Source organism: Neoarius graeffei (assembly GCF_027579695.1).
Source record: "Neoarius graeffei isolate fNeoGra1 chromosome 18 unlocalized genomic scaffold, fNeoGra1.pri SUPER_18_unloc_1, whole genome shotgun sequence".
Taxonomy (NCBI): Eukaryota; Metazoa; Chordata; class Actinopteri; order Siluriformes; family Ariidae; genus Neoarius; species Neoarius graeffei.
Window position 1 is genome coordinate 652,501 of NW_026869982.1, and position 12,500 is coordinate 665,000.

At 46.2% G+C, this 12,500-nt stretch overlaps 7 non-coding genes and 28 pseudogenes across 7 annotated transcripts in view; all 35 read right to left on the reverse strand.

The window, feature by feature from the left end:
* The window catches only part of LOC132877076 (5S ribosomal RNA), a 119-nt gene extending 36 nt beyond the window's left edge, over positions 1-83 (reverse strand). The window contains exon 1 of the ribosomal RNA XR_009652765.1: positions 1-83. This exon is cut by the window's left edge and continues 36 nt beyond it. This is a non-coding gene — a ribosomal RNA (5S ribosomal RNA).
* A 122-nt stretch (positions 84-205) lies between these two features.
* LOC132878223 (5S ribosomal RNA) lies at positions 206-324 on the reverse strand (annotated as a pseudogene).
* Positions 325-446: 122 nt separating this feature from the next.
* Positions 447-565, reverse strand: LOC132877805 (5S ribosomal RNA). The gene has a single exon (XR_009653471.1). It is a non-coding gene; the product is annotated as a 5S ribosomal RNA (ribosomal RNA).
* A 117-nt stretch (positions 566-682) lies between these two features.
* Positions 683-801, reverse strand: LOC132879707 (5S ribosomal RNA; annotated as a pseudogene).
* Positions 802-913: 112 nt separating this feature from the next.
* On the reverse strand, positions 914-1,032 carry LOC132877077 (5S ribosomal RNA). The gene has a single exon (XR_009652766.1). It is a non-coding gene; the product is annotated as a 5S ribosomal RNA (ribosomal RNA).
* Positions 1,033-1,159: 127 nt separating this feature from the next.
* Positions 1,160-1,278, reverse strand: LOC132877078 (5S ribosomal RNA). The gene has a single exon (XR_009652767.1). It is a non-coding gene; the product is annotated as a 5S ribosomal RNA (ribosomal RNA).
* Positions 1,279-1,400: 122 nt separating this feature from the next.
* Positions 1,401-1,519, reverse strand: LOC132879434 (5S ribosomal RNA; annotated as a pseudogene).
* Positions 1,520-1,641: 122 nt separating this feature from the next.
* LOC132878162 (5S ribosomal RNA) lies at positions 1,642-1,760 on the reverse strand (annotated as a pseudogene).
* A 117-nt stretch (positions 1,761-1,877) lies between these two features.
* Positions 1,878-1,996, reverse strand: LOC132877079 (5S ribosomal RNA). The gene has a single exon (XR_009652768.1). It is a non-coding gene; the product is annotated as a 5S ribosomal RNA (ribosomal RNA).
* Positions 1,997-2,113: 117 nt separating this feature from the next.
* Positions 2,114-2,232, reverse strand: LOC132881265 (5S ribosomal RNA; annotated as a pseudogene).
* A 114-nt stretch (positions 2,233-2,346) lies between these two features.
* LOC132878412 (5S ribosomal RNA) lies at positions 2,347-2,465 on the reverse strand (annotated as a pseudogene).
* Positions 2,466-2,587: 122 nt separating this feature from the next.
* Positions 2,588-2,706, reverse strand: LOC132880649 (5S ribosomal RNA). Its single transcript, XR_009653958.1, has one exon. It is a non-coding gene; the product is annotated as a 5S ribosomal RNA (ribosomal RNA).
* A 117-nt stretch (positions 2,707-2,823) lies between these two features.
* Positions 2,824-2,942, reverse strand: LOC132880580 (5S ribosomal RNA; annotated as a pseudogene).
* A 194-nt stretch (positions 2,943-3,136) lies between these two features.
* Positions 3,137-3,255, reverse strand: LOC132880581 (5S ribosomal RNA; annotated as a pseudogene).
* A 206-nt stretch (positions 3,256-3,461) lies between these two features.
* LOC132878774 (5S ribosomal RNA) lies at positions 3,462-3,580 on the reverse strand (annotated as a pseudogene).
* Positions 3,581-3,822: 242 nt separating this feature from the next.
* Positions 3,823-3,941, reverse strand: LOC132878775 (5S ribosomal RNA; annotated as a pseudogene).
* A 455-nt stretch (positions 3,942-4,396) lies between these two features.
* LOC132878776 (5S ribosomal RNA) lies at positions 4,397-4,515 on the reverse strand (annotated as a pseudogene).
* Positions 4,516-4,757: 242 nt separating this feature from the next.
* On the reverse strand, positions 4,758-4,876 carry LOC132878777 (5S ribosomal RNA; annotated as a pseudogene).
* Positions 4,877-5,331: 455 nt separating this feature from the next.
* On the reverse strand, positions 5,332-5,450 carry LOC132878780 (5S ribosomal RNA; annotated as a pseudogene).
* Positions 5,451-5,692: 242 nt separating this feature from the next.
* On the reverse strand, positions 5,693-5,811 carry LOC132878781 (5S ribosomal RNA; annotated as a pseudogene).
* Positions 5,812-6,276: 465 nt separating this feature from the next.
* LOC132878782 (5S ribosomal RNA) lies at positions 6,277-6,395 on the reverse strand (annotated as a pseudogene).
* Positions 6,396-6,637: 242 nt separating this feature from the next.
* On the reverse strand, positions 6,638-6,756 carry LOC132878783 (5S ribosomal RNA; annotated as a pseudogene).
* Positions 6,757-7,513: 757 nt separating this feature from the next.
* LOC132878784 (5S ribosomal RNA) lies at positions 7,514-7,632 on the reverse strand (annotated as a pseudogene).
* Positions 7,633-7,874: 242 nt separating this feature from the next.
* Positions 7,875-7,993, reverse strand: LOC132878785 (5S ribosomal RNA; annotated as a pseudogene).
* A 450-nt stretch (positions 7,994-8,443) lies between these two features.
* LOC132878786 (5S ribosomal RNA) lies at positions 8,444-8,562 on the reverse strand (annotated as a pseudogene).
* A 242-nt stretch (positions 8,563-8,804) lies between these two features.
* LOC132878787 (5S ribosomal RNA) lies at positions 8,805-8,923 on the reverse strand (annotated as a pseudogene).
* Positions 8,924-9,358: 435 nt separating this feature from the next.
* Positions 9,359-9,477, reverse strand: LOC132878788 (5S ribosomal RNA; annotated as a pseudogene).
* A 242-nt stretch (positions 9,478-9,719) lies between these two features.
* On the reverse strand, positions 9,720-9,838 carry LOC132878789 (5S ribosomal RNA; annotated as a pseudogene).
* Positions 9,839-10,591: 753 nt separating this feature from the next.
* On the reverse strand, positions 10,592-10,710 carry LOC132878791 (5S ribosomal RNA; annotated as a pseudogene).
* Positions 10,711-10,952: 242 nt separating this feature from the next.
* Positions 10,953-11,071, reverse strand: LOC132878792 (5S ribosomal RNA; annotated as a pseudogene).
* A 465-nt stretch (positions 11,072-11,536) lies between these two features.
* On the reverse strand, positions 11,537-11,655 carry LOC132877080 (5S ribosomal RNA). The gene has a single exon (XR_009652769.1). It is a non-coding gene; the product is annotated as a 5S ribosomal RNA (ribosomal RNA).
* Positions 11,656-11,777: 122 nt separating this feature from the next.
* On the reverse strand, positions 11,778-11,896 carry LOC132878620 (5S ribosomal RNA; annotated as a pseudogene).
* A 117-nt stretch (positions 11,897-12,013) lies between these two features.
* LOC132879709 (5S ribosomal RNA) lies at positions 12,014-12,132 on the reverse strand (annotated as a pseudogene).
* Positions 12,133-12,244: 112 nt separating this feature from the next.
* LOC132878413 (5S ribosomal RNA) lies at positions 12,245-12,363 on the reverse strand (annotated as a pseudogene).
* A 117-nt stretch (positions 12,364-12,480) lies between these two features.
* Positions 12,481-12,500, reverse strand: part of LOC132880582 (5S ribosomal RNA) — a 119-nt pseudogene continuing 99 nt past the window's right edge.

Below are 12,500 nucleotides of genomic sequence, written 5' to 3' on the forward strand. Positions count from 1 at the left end.
CTCAAGTACTAACCAGGCCCAACTCTGTTTAGCTTCTGAGATCAGACGGGATCAGGCGTTGTCAGAGTGGTTTGGCCATAAGCAACAGTTAGTTGGAAATGTGCCGTTTTTCTTGCCTTGCCTTGCCTTGCGACCAGAAGGAAAATTCTTGCCTTGCGAGCAGAAGGAAAATTCAAACAGATTTCTGCAAGAAGACAAAATAAAATGCTTACAGTACCTGGTATTCCTAGGCAGTCTCCCACTCAAGTACTAACCAGGCCTAACTCTGTTTAGCTTCTGAGATCAGACGGGATCAGGCGTTGTCAGAGTGGTTTGGCCATAAGCAACAGTGAGTTGGAAATGTGCCGTTTTTCTTGCCTTGCCTTGCCTTGCGCCCAGAAGGAAAATTCTTGCCTTGCGAGCAGAAGGAAAATTCAAACAGATTTCTGCTAGAAGACAAAATAAAATGCTTACAGTACCTGGTATTCCTAGGCAGTCTCCCACTCAAGTACTATCCAGGCCCAACTCTGTTTAGCTTCTGAGATCAGACGGGATCAGGCGTTGTCAGAGTGGTTTGGCCATAAGCAGCAGTTAGTTGGAAATGTGCCGTTTTTCTTGCCTTGCCTTGCGACCAGAAGGAAAATTCTTGCCTTGCGAGCAGAAGGAAAATTCAAACAGATTTCTGCAAGAAGACAAAATAAAATGCTTACAGTACCTGGTATTACTAGGCAGTCTCCCACTCAAGTACTAAACAGGCCCAACTCTGTTTAGTTTCTGAGATCTGACAGGATCAGGCGTTGTCAGAGTGGTTTGGCCGTAAGCAACAGCTTGTTGGAAATGTGCCATTTTTCTTGCCTTGCGCCCAGAAGGAAAATTCTTGCCTTGCGACCAGAAGGAAAATTCAAACAGATTTCTGCTAGAAGACAAAATAAAATGCTTACAGTACCTGGTATTCCTAGGCAGTCTCCCACTCAAGTACTAACCAGGCCCAACTCTGTTTAGCTTCTGAGATCAGACGGGATCAGGCGTTGTCAGAGTGGTTTGGCCATAAGCAACAGTTAGTTGGAAATGTGCCGTTTTTCTTGCCTTGCCTTGCCTTGCCTTGCGCCCAGAAGGAAAATTCTTGCCTTGCGAGCAGAAGGAAAATTCAAACAGATTTCTGCAAGAAGACAAAATAAAATGCTTACAGTACCTGGTATTCCTAGGCAGTCTCCCACTCAAGTACTAACCAGGCCCAACTCTGTTTAGCTTCTGAGATCAGACGGGATCAGGCGTTGTCAGAGTGGTTTGGCCATAAGCAACAGTTAGTTGGAAATGTGCCGTTTTTCTTGCCTTGCCTTGCCTTGCGCCCAGAAGGAAAATTCTTGCCTTGCGAGCAGAAGGAAAATTCAAACAGATTTCTGCTAGAAGACAAAATAAAATGCTTACAGTACCTGGTATTCCTATTCAGTCTCCCACTCAAGTACTAACCAGGCCCAACTCTGTTTAGTTTCTGAGATCAGACGGGATCAGGCGATGTCAGAGTGGTTTGGCCATAAGCAACAGTTAGTTGGAAATGTGCCGTTTTTCTTGCCTTGCCTTGCCTTGCGCCCAGAAGGAAAATTCTTGCCTTGCGAGCAGAAGGAAAATTCAAACAGATTTCTGCAAGAAGACAAAATAAAATGCTTACAGTACCTGGTATTCCTAGGCAGTCTCCCACTCAAGTACTAACCAGGCCCAACTCTGTTTAGCTTCTGAGATCAGACAGGATCAGGCGTTGTCAGAGTGGTTTGGCCATAAGCAACAGTTAGTTGGAAATGTGCCGTTTTTCTTGCCTTGCCTTGCGCCCAGAAGGAAAATTCTTGCCTTGCGAGCAGAAGGAAAATTCAAACAGATTTCTGCTAGAAGACAAAATAAAATGCTTACAGTACCTGGTATTCCTAGGCAGTCTCCCACTCAAGTACTAACCAGGCCCAACTCTGTTTAGCTTCTGAGATCAGACGGGATCAGGCGTTGTCAGAGTGGTTTGGCCATAAGCAACAGTTAGTTGGAAATGTGCCGTTTTTCTTGCCTTGCCTTGCGACCAGAAGGAAAATTCTTGCCTTGCGAGCAGAAGGAAAATTCAAACAGATTTCTGCAAGAAGACAAAATAAAATGCTTACAGTACCTGGTATTACTAGGCAGTCTCCCACTCAAGTACTAAACAGGCCCAACTCTGTTTAGCTTCTCAGATCAGACAGGATCAGGCATTGTCAGAGTGGTTTGGACATAAGCAATAGTCTGGAAATGTGCCGTTTTTCTTGCCTTGCCTTGCGATCAGAAGGAAAATTCTTGCCTTGCGACCAGAAGGAAAATTCAAACAGATTTCTGCAAGAAGACAAAATAAAATGCTTACAGTACCTGGTATTCCTAGGCAGTCTCCCACTCAAGTACTAACCAGGCCCAACTCTGTTTAGCTTCTGACATCAGACGGGATCAGGCGTTGTCAGAGTGGTTTGGCCATAAGCAACAGTTAGTTGGAAATGTGCCGTTTTTCTTGCCTTGCCTTGCCTTGCGCCCAGAAGGAAAATTCTTGCCTTGCGAGCAGAAGGAAAATTCAAACAGATTTCTGCTAGAAGACAAAATAAAATGCTTACAGTACCTGGTATTCCTAGGCAGTCTCCCACTCAAGTACTAACCAGGCCCAACTCTGTTTAGCTTCTGAGATCAGACGGGATCAGGCGTTGTCAGAGTGGTTTGGCCGTAAGCAACAGTTAGTTGGAAATGTGCCGTTTTTCTTGCCTTGCCTTGCGACCAGAAGGAAAATTCTTGCCTTGCGAGCAGAAGGAAAATTCAAACAGATTTCTGCAAGGAGACAAAATAAAATGCTTACAGTACCTGGTATTCCTAGGCAGTCTCACACTCAAGTACTAACCAGGCCCAACTCTGTTTAGCTTCTCAGATCAGACAGGATCAGGCATTGTCAGAGTGGTTTGGACGTAAACAACAGTCTGGAAATGTGCGCCTTGCCTTGCCTTGCCTTGCCTTGCCTTGCCTTGCCTTGCCTTGCCTTGCCTTGCCTTGCCTTGCCTTGCCTTGCCTTGCCTTGCCTTGCCTTGCCTTGCGCCCAGAAGGAAAATTCTTGCCTTGCGAGCAGAAGGAAAATTCAAACAGATTTCTGCAAGGAGACAAAATAAAATGCTTACAGTACCTGGTATTCCTAGGCAGTCTCACACTCAAGTACTAACCAGGCCCAACTCTGTTTAGCTTCTCAGATCAGACAGGATCAGGCATTGTCAGAGTGGTTTGGACGTAAACAACAGTCTGGAAATGTGCGCGCCTTGCCTTGCCTTGCCTTGCCTTGCCTTGCCTTGCCTTGCCTTGCCTTGCCTTGCCTTGCCTTGCCTTGCCTTGCCTTGCCTTGCCTTGCCTTGCCTTGCCTTGCCTTGCGCCCAGAAGGAAAATTCTTGCCTTGCGAGCAGAAGGAAAATTCAAACAGATTTCTGCAAGAAGACAAAATAAAATGCTTACAGTACCTGGTATTCCTAGGCAGTCTCCCACTCAAGTACTAACCAGGCCCAACTCTGTTTAGCTTCTGAGATCAGACAGGATCAGACGTTGTCAGAGTGGTTTGGCCATAAGCAACAGTTAGTTGGAAATGTGCCGTTTTTCTTGCCTTGCCTTGCGCCCAGAAGGAAAATTCTTGCCTTGCGAGCAGAAGGAAAATTCAAACAGATTTCTGCAAGGAGACAAAATAAAATGCTTACAGTACTTGGTATTCCTAGGCAGTCTCACACTCAAGTACTAACCAGGCCCAACTCTGTTTAGCTTCTCAGATCAGACAGGATCAGGCATTGTCGATTTCTGCAAGAAGACAAAATAAAATGCTTACAGTACCTGGTATTCCTAGGCAGTCTCCCACTCAAGTACTAACCAGGCCCAACTCTGTTTAGCTTCTGAGATCAGACAGGATCAGACGTTGTCAGAGTGGTTTGGCCATAAGCAACAGTTAGTTGGAAATGTGCCGTTTTTCTTGCCTTGCCTTGCGCCCAGAAGGAAAATTCTTGCCTTGCGAGCAGAAGGAAAATTCAAACAGATTTCTGCAAGGAGACAAAATAAAATGCTTACAGTACTTGGTATTCCTAGGCAGTCTCACACTCAAGTACTAACCAGGCCCAACTCTGTTTAGCTTCTCAGATCAGACAGGATCAGGCATTGTCAGAGTGGTTTGGACGTAAACAACAGTCTGGAAATGTGCGCCTTGCCTTGCCTTGCCTTGCCTTGCCTTGCCTTGCCTTGCCTTGCCTTGCCTTGCCTTGCCTTGCCTTGCCTTGCCTTGCCTTGCCTTGCCTTGCCTTGCCTTGCCTTGCCTTGCCTTGCCTTGCGCCCAGAAGGAAAATTCTTGCCTTGCGAGCAGAAGGAAAATTCAAACAGATTTCTGCAAGAAGACAAAATAAAATGCTTACAGTACCTGGTATTCCTAGGCAGTCTCCCACTCAAGTACTAACCAGGCCCAACTCTGTTTAGCTTCTGAGATCAGACAGGATCAGACGTTGTCAGAGTGGTTTGGCCATAAGCAACAGTTAGTTGGAAATGTGCCGTTTTTCTTGCCTTGCCTTGCGCCCAGAAGGAAAATTCTTGCCTTGCGAGCAGAAGGAAAATTCAAACAGATTTCTGCAAGGAGACAAAATAAAATGCTTACAGTACTTGGTATTCCTAGGCAGTCTCACACTCAAGTACTAACCAGGCCCAACTCTGTTTAGCTTCTCAGATCAGACAGGATCAGGCATTGTCGATTTCTGCAAGAAGACAAAATAAAATGCTTACAGTACCTGGTATTCCTAGGCAGTCTCCCACTCAAGTACTAACCAGGCCCAACTCTGTTTAGCTTCTGAGATCAGACAGGATCAGACGTTGTCAGAGTGGTTTGGCCATAAGCAACAGTTAGTTGGAAATGTGCCGTTTTTCTTGCCTTGCCTTGCGCCCAGAAGGAAAATTCTTGCCTTGCGAGCAGAAGGAAAATTCAAACAGATTTCTGCAAGGAGACAAAATAAAATGCTTACAGTACTTGGTATTCCTAGGCAGTCTCACACTCAAGTACTAACCAGGCCCAACTCTGTTTAGCTTCTCAGATCAGACAGGATCAGGCATTGTCAGAGTGGTTTGGACGTAAACAACAGTCTGGAAATGTGCGCCTTGCCTTGCCTTGCCTTGCCTTGCCTTGCCTTGCCTTGCCTTGCCTTGCCTTGCCTTGCCTTGCCTTGCCTTGCCTTGCCTTGCCTTGCCTTGCCTTGCCTTGCCTTGCCTTGCCTTGCCTTGCGCCCAGAAGGAAAATTCTTGCCTTGCGAGCAGAAGGAAAATTCAAACAGATTTCTGCAAGAAGACAAAATAAAATGCTTACAGTACCTGGTATTCCTAGGCAGTCTCCCACTCAAGTACTAACCAGGCCCAACTCTGTTTAGCTTCTGAGATCAGACAGGATCAGACGTTGTCAGAGTGGTTTGGCCATAAGCAACAGTTAGTTGGAAATGTGCCGTTTTTCTTGCCTTGCCTTGCGCCCAGAAGGAAAATTCTTGCCTTGCGAGCAGAAGGAAAATTCAAACAGATTTCTGCAAGGAGACAAAATAAAATGCTTACAGTACTTGGTATTCCTAGGCAGTCTCACACTCAAGTACTAACCAGGCCCAACTCTGTTTAGCTTCTCAGATCAGACAGGATCAGGCATTGTCGATTTCTGCAAGAAGACAAAATAAAATGCTTACAGTACCTGGTATTCCTAGGCAGTCTCCCACTCAAGTACTAACCAGGCCCAACTCTGTTTAGCTTCTGAGATCAGACAGGATCAGACGTTGTCAGAGTGGTTTGGCCATAAGCAACAGTTAGTTGGAAATGTGCCGTTTTTCTTGCCTTGCCTTGCGCCCAGAAGGAAAATTCTTGCCTTGCGAGCAGAAGGAAAATTCAAACAGATTTCTGCAAGGAGACAAAATAAAATGCTTACAGTACTTGGTATTCCTAGGCAGTCTCACACTCAAGTACTAACCAGGCCCAACTCTGTTTAGCTTCTCAGATCAGACAGGATCAGGCATTGTCAGAGTGGTTTGGACGTAAACAACAGTCTGGAAATGTGCGCCTTGCCTTGCCTTGCCTTGCCTTGCCTTGCCTTGCCTTGCCTTGCCTTGCCTTGCCTTGCCTTGCCTTGCCTTGCCTTGCCTTGCCTTGCCTTGCCTTGCCTTGCCTTGCCTTGCCTTGCCTTGCCTTGCCTTGCGCCCAGAAGGAAAATTCTTGCCTTGCGAGCAGAAGGAAAATTCAAACAGATTTCTGCAAGAAGACAAAATAAAATGCTTACAGTACCTGGTATTCCTAGGCAGTCTCCCACTCAAGTACTAACCAGGCCCAACTCTGTTTAGCTTCTGAGATCAGACAGGATCAGACGTTGTCAGAGTGGTTTGGCCATAAGCAACAGTTAGTTGGAAATGTGCCGTTTTTCTTGCCTTGCCTTGCGCCCAGAAGGAAAATTCTTGCCTTGCGAGCAGAAGGAAAATTCAAACAGATTTCTGCAAGGAGACAAAATAAAATGCTTACAGTACTTGGTATTCCTAGGCAGTCTCACACTCAAGTACTAACCAGGCCCAACTCTGTTTAGCTTCTCAGATCAGACAGGATCAGGCATTGTCGATTTCTGCAAGAAGACAAAATAAAATGCTTACAGTACCTGGTATTCCTAGGCAGTCTCCCACTCAAGTACTAACCAGGCCCAACTCTGTTTAGCTTCTGAGATCAGACAGGATCAGACGTTGTCAGAGTGGTTTGGCCATAAGCAACAGTTAGTTGGAAATGTGCCGTTTTTCTTGCCTTGCCTTGCGCCCAGAAGGAAAATTCTTGCCTTGCGAGCAGAAGGAAAATTCAAACAGATTTCTGCAAGGAGACAAAATAAAATGCTTACAGTACTTGGTATTCCTAGGCAGTCTCACACTCAAGTACTAACCAGGCCCAACTCTGTTTAGCTTCTCAGATCAGACAGGATCAGGCATTGTCAGAGTGGTTTGGACGTAAACAACAGTCTGGAAATGTGCGCCTTGCCTTGCCTTGCCTTGCCTTGCCTTGCCTTGCCTTGCCTTGCCTTGCCTTGCCTTGCCTTGCCTTGCCTTGCCTTGCCTTGCCTTGCCTTGCCTTGCCTTGCCTTGCCTTGCGCCCAGAAGGAAAATTCTTGCCTTGCGAGCAGAAGGAAAATTCAAACAGATTTCTGCAAGGAGACAAAATAAAATGCTTACAGTACTTGGTATTCCTAGGCAGTCTCACACTCAAGTACTAACCAGGCCCAACTCTGTTTAGCTTCTCAGATCAGACAGGATCAGGCATTGTCAGAGTGGTTTGGACGTAAACAACAGTCTGGAAATGTGCGCCTTGCCTTGCCTTGCCTTGCCTTGCCTTGCCTTGCCTTGCCTTGCCTTGCCTTGCCTTGCCTTGCCTTGCCTTGCCTTGCCTTGCCTTGCCTTGCCTTGCCTTGCCTTGCCTTGCCTTGCCTTGCGCCCAGAAGGAAAATTCAAACAGATTTCTGCAAGAAGACAAAATAAAATGCTTACAGTACCTGGTATTCCTAGGCAGTCTCCCACTCAAGTACTAACCAGGCCCAACTCTGTTTAGCTTCTGAGATCAGACAGGATCAGACGTTGTCAGAGTGGTTTGGCCATAAGCAACAGTTAGTTGGAAATGTGCCGTTTTTCTTGCCTTGCCTTGCGCCCAGAAGGAAAATTCTTGCCTTGCGAGCAGAAGGAAAATTCAAACAGATTTCTGCAAGGAGACAAAATAAAATGCTTACAGTACTTGGTATTCCTAGGCAGTCTCACACTCAAGTACTAACCAGGCCCAACTCTGTTTAGCTTCTCAGATCAGACAGGATCAGGCATTGTCGATTTCTGCAAGAAGACAAAATAAAATGCTTACAGTACCTGGTATTCCTAGGCAGTCTCCCACTCAAGTACTAACCAGGCCCAACTCTGTTTAGCTTCTGAGATCAGACAGGATCAGACGTTGTCAGAGTGGTTTGGCCATAAGCAACAGTTAGTTGGAAATGTGCCGTTTTTCTTGCCTTGCCTTGCGCCCAGAAGGAAAATTCTTGCCTTGCGAGCAGAAGGAAAATTCAAACAGATTTCTGCAAGGAGACAAAATAAAATGCTTACAGTACTTGGTATTCCTAGGCAGTCTCACACTCAAGTACTAACCAGGCCCAACTCTGTTTAGCTTCTCAGATCAGACAGGATCAGGCATTGTCAGAGTGGTTTGGACGTAAACAACAGTCTGGAAATGTGCGCCTTGCCTTGCCTTGCCTTGCCTTGCCTTGCCTTGCCTTGCCTTGCCTTGCCTTGCCTTGCCTTGCCTTGCCTTGCCTTGCCTTGCCTTGCCTTGCCTTGCCTTGCCTTGCCTTGCCTTGCGCCCAGAAGGAAAATTCTTGCCTTGCGAGCAGAAGGAAAATTCAAACAGATTTCTGCAAGAAGACAAAATAAAATGCTTACAGTACCTGGTATTCCTAGGCAGTCTCCCACTCAAGTACTAACCAGGCCCAACTCTGTTTAGCTTCTGAGATCAGACAGGATCAGACGTTGTCAGAGTGGTTTGGCCATAAGCAACAGTTAGTTGGAAATGTGCCGTTTTTCTTGCCTTGCCTTGCGCCCAGAAGGAAAATTCTTGCCTTGCGAGCAGAAGGAAAATTCAAACAGATTTCTGCAAGGAGACAAAATAAAATGCTTACAGTACTTGGTATTCCTAGGCAGTCTCACACTCAAGTACTAACCAGGCCCAACTCTGTTTAGCTTCTCAGATCAGACAGGATCAGGCATTGTCGATTTCTGCAAGAAGACAAAATAAAATGCTTACAGTACCTGGTATTCCTAGGCAGTCTCCCACTCAAGTACTAACCAGGCCCAACTCTGTTTAGCTTCTGAGATCAGACAGGATCAGACGTTGTCAGAGTGGTTTGGCCATAAGCAACAGTTAGTTGGAAATGTGCCGTTTTTCTTGCCTTGCCTTGCGCCCAGAAGGAAAATTCTTGCCTTGCGAGCAGAAGGAAAATTCAAACAGATTTCTGCAAGGAGACAAAATAAAATGCTTACAGTACTTGGTATTCCTAGGCAGTCTCACACTCAAGTACTAACCAGGCCCAACTCTGTTTAGCTTCTCAGATCAGACAGGATCAGGCATTGTCAGAGTGGTTTGGACGTAAACAACAGTCTGGAAATGTGCGCCTTGCCTTGCCTTGCCTTGCCTTGCCTTGCCTTGCCTTGCCTTGCCTTGCCTTGCCTTGCCTTGCCTTGCCTTGCCTTGCCTTGCCTTGCCTTGCCTTGCCTTGCGCCCAGAAGGAAAATTCTTGCCTTGCGAGCAGAAGGAAAATTCAAACAGATTTCTGCAAGAAGACAAAATAAAATGCTTACAGTACCTGGTATTCCTAGGCAGTCTCCCACTCAAGTACTAACCAGGCCCAACTCTGTTTAGCTTCTGAGATCAGACAGGATCAGACGTTGTCAGAGTGGTTTGGCCATAAGCAACAGTTAGTTGGAAATGTGCCGTTTTTCTTGCCTTGCCTTGCGCCCAGAAGGAAAATTCTTGCCTTGCGAGCAGAAGGAAAATTCAAACAGATTTCTGCAAGGAGACAAAATAAAATGCTTACAGTACTTGGTATTCCTAGGCAGTCTCACACTCAAGTACTAACCAGGCCCAACTCTGTTTAGCTTCTCAGATCAGACAGGATCAGGCATTGTCGATTTCTGCAAGAAGACAAAATAAAATGCTTACAGTACCTGGTATTCCTAGGCAGTCTCCCACTCAAGTACTAACCAGGCCCAACTCTGTTTAGCTTCTGAGATCAGACAGGATCAGACGTTGTCAGAGTGGTTTGGCCATAAGCAACAGTTAGTTGGAAATGTGCCGTTTTTCTTGCCTTGCCTTGCGCCCAGAAGGAAAATTCTTGCCTTGCGAGCAGAAGGAAAATTCAAACAGATTTCTGCAAGGAGACAAAATAAAATGCTTACAGTACTTGGTATTCCTAGGCAGTCTCACACTCAAGTACTAACCAGGCCCAACTCTGTTTAGCTTCTCAGATCAGACAGGATCAGGCATTGTCAGAGTGGTTTGGACGTAAACAACAGTCTGGAAATGTGCGCCTTGCCTTGCCTTGCCTTGCCTTGCCTTGCCTTGCCTTGCCTTGCCTTGCCTTGCCTTGCCTTGCCTTGCCTTGCCTTGCCTTGCCTTGCCTTGCCTTGCGCCCAGAAGGAAAATTCTTGCCTTGCGAGCAGAAGGAAAATTCAAACAGATTTCTGCAAGGAGACAAAATAAAATGCTTACAGTACTTGGTATTCCTAGGCAGTCTCACACTCAAGTACTAACCAGGCCCAACTCTGTTTAGCTTCTCAGATCAGACAGGATCAGGCATTGTCAGAGTGGTTTGGACGTAAACAACAGTCTGGAAATGTGCGCCTTGCCTTGCCTTGCCTTGCCTTGCCTTGCCTTGCCTTGCCTTGCCTTGCCTTGCCTTGCCTTGCCTTGCCTTGCCTTGCCTTGCCTTGCCTTGCCTTGCCTTGCCTTGCGCCCAGAAGGAAAATTCTTGCCTTGCGAGCAGAAGGAAAATTCAAACAGATTTCTGCAAGAAGACAAAATAAAATGCTTACAGTACCTGGTATTCCTAGGCAGTCTCCCACTCAAGTACTAACCAGGCCCAACTCTGTTTAGCTTCTGAGATCAGACAGGATCAGACGTTGTCAGAGTGGTTTGGCCATAAGCAACAGTTAGTTGGAAATGTGCCGTTTTTCTTGCCTTGCCTTGCGCCCAGAAGGAAAATTCTTGCCTTGCGAGCAGAAGGAAAATTCAAACAGATTTCTGCAAGGAGACAAAATAAAATGCTTACAGTACTTGGTATTCCTAGGCAGTCTCACACTCAAGTACTAACCAGGCCCAACTCTGTTTAGCTTCTCAGATCAGACAGGATCAGGCATTGTCGATTTCTGCAAGAAGACAAAATAAAATGCTTACAGTACCTGGTATTCCTAGGCAGTCTCCCACTCAAGTACTAACCAGGCCCAACTCTGTTTAGCTTCTGAGATCAGACAGGATCAGACGTTGTCAGAGTGGTTTGGCCATAAGCAACAGTTAGTTGGAAATGTGCCGTTTTTCTTGCCTTGCCTTGCGCCCAGAAGGAAAATTCTTGCCTTGCGAGCAGAAGGAAAATTCAAACAGATTTCTGCAAGGAGACAAAATAAAATGCTTACAGTACTTGGTATTCCTAGGCAGTCTCACACTCAAGTACTAACCAGGCCCAACTCTGTTTAGCTTCTCAGATCAGACAGGATCAGGCATTGTCAGAGTGGTTTGGACGTAAACAACAGTCTGGAAATGTGCGCCTTGCCTTGCCTTGCCTTGCCTTGCCTTGCCTTGCCTTGCCTTGCCTTGCCTTGCCTTGCCTTGCCTTGCCTTGCCTTGCCTTGCCTTGCCTTGCCTTGCCTTGCCTTGCCTTGCCTTGCCTTGCCTTGCCTTGCGCCCAGAAGGAAAATTCTTGCCTTGCGAGCAGAAGGAAAATTCAAACAGATTTCTGCAAGAAGACAAAATAAAATGCTTACAGTACCTGGTATTCCTAGGCAGTCTCCCACTCAAGTACTAACCAGGCCCAACTCTGTTTAGCTTCTGAGATCAGACGGGATCAGGCGTTGTCAGAGTGGTTTGGCCATAAGCAACAGTTAGTTGGAAATGTGCCGTTTTTCTTGCCTTGCCTTGCCTTGCGCCCAGAAGGAAAATTCTTGCCTTGCGAGCAGAAGGAAAATTCAAACAGATTTCTGCAAGAAGACAAAATAAAATGCTCACAGTACCTGGTATTCCTAGGCAGTCTCCCACTCAAGTACTAACCAGGCCCAACTCTGTTTAGCTTCTGAGATCAGACAGGATCAGGCGTTGTCAGAGTGGTTTGGCCATAAGCAACAGTTAGTTGGAAATGTGCCGTTTTTCTTGCCTTGCCTTGCGACCAGAAGGAAAATTCTTGCCTTGCGAGCAGAAGGAAAATTCAAACAGATTTCTGCAAGAAGACAAAATAAAATGCTTACAGTACCTGGTATTACTAGGCAGTCTCCCACTCAAGTACTAAACAGGCCCAACTCTGTTTAGTTTCTGAGATCTGACAGGATCAGGCGTTGTCAGAGTGGTTTGGCCGTAAGCAACAGCTTGTTGGAAATGTGCCATTTTTCTTGCCTTGCGATCAGAAGGAAAATTCTTGCCTTGCGACCAGAAGGAAAATTCAAACAGATTTCTGCAAGAAGACAAAATAAAATGCTTACAGTACCTGGTATTCCTAGGCAGTCTCCCACTCAAGTACTAACCAGGCCCAACTCTGTTTAGCTTCTGACATCAGACGGGATCAGGCGTTGTCAGAGTGGTTTGGCCATAAGCAACAGTTAGTTGGAAATGTGCCGTTTTTCTTGCCTTGCCTTGCGCCCAGAAGGAAAATTCTTGCCTTGCGAGCAGAAGGAAAATTCAAACAGATTTCTGCAAGGAGACAAAATAAAATGCTTACAGTACCTGGTATT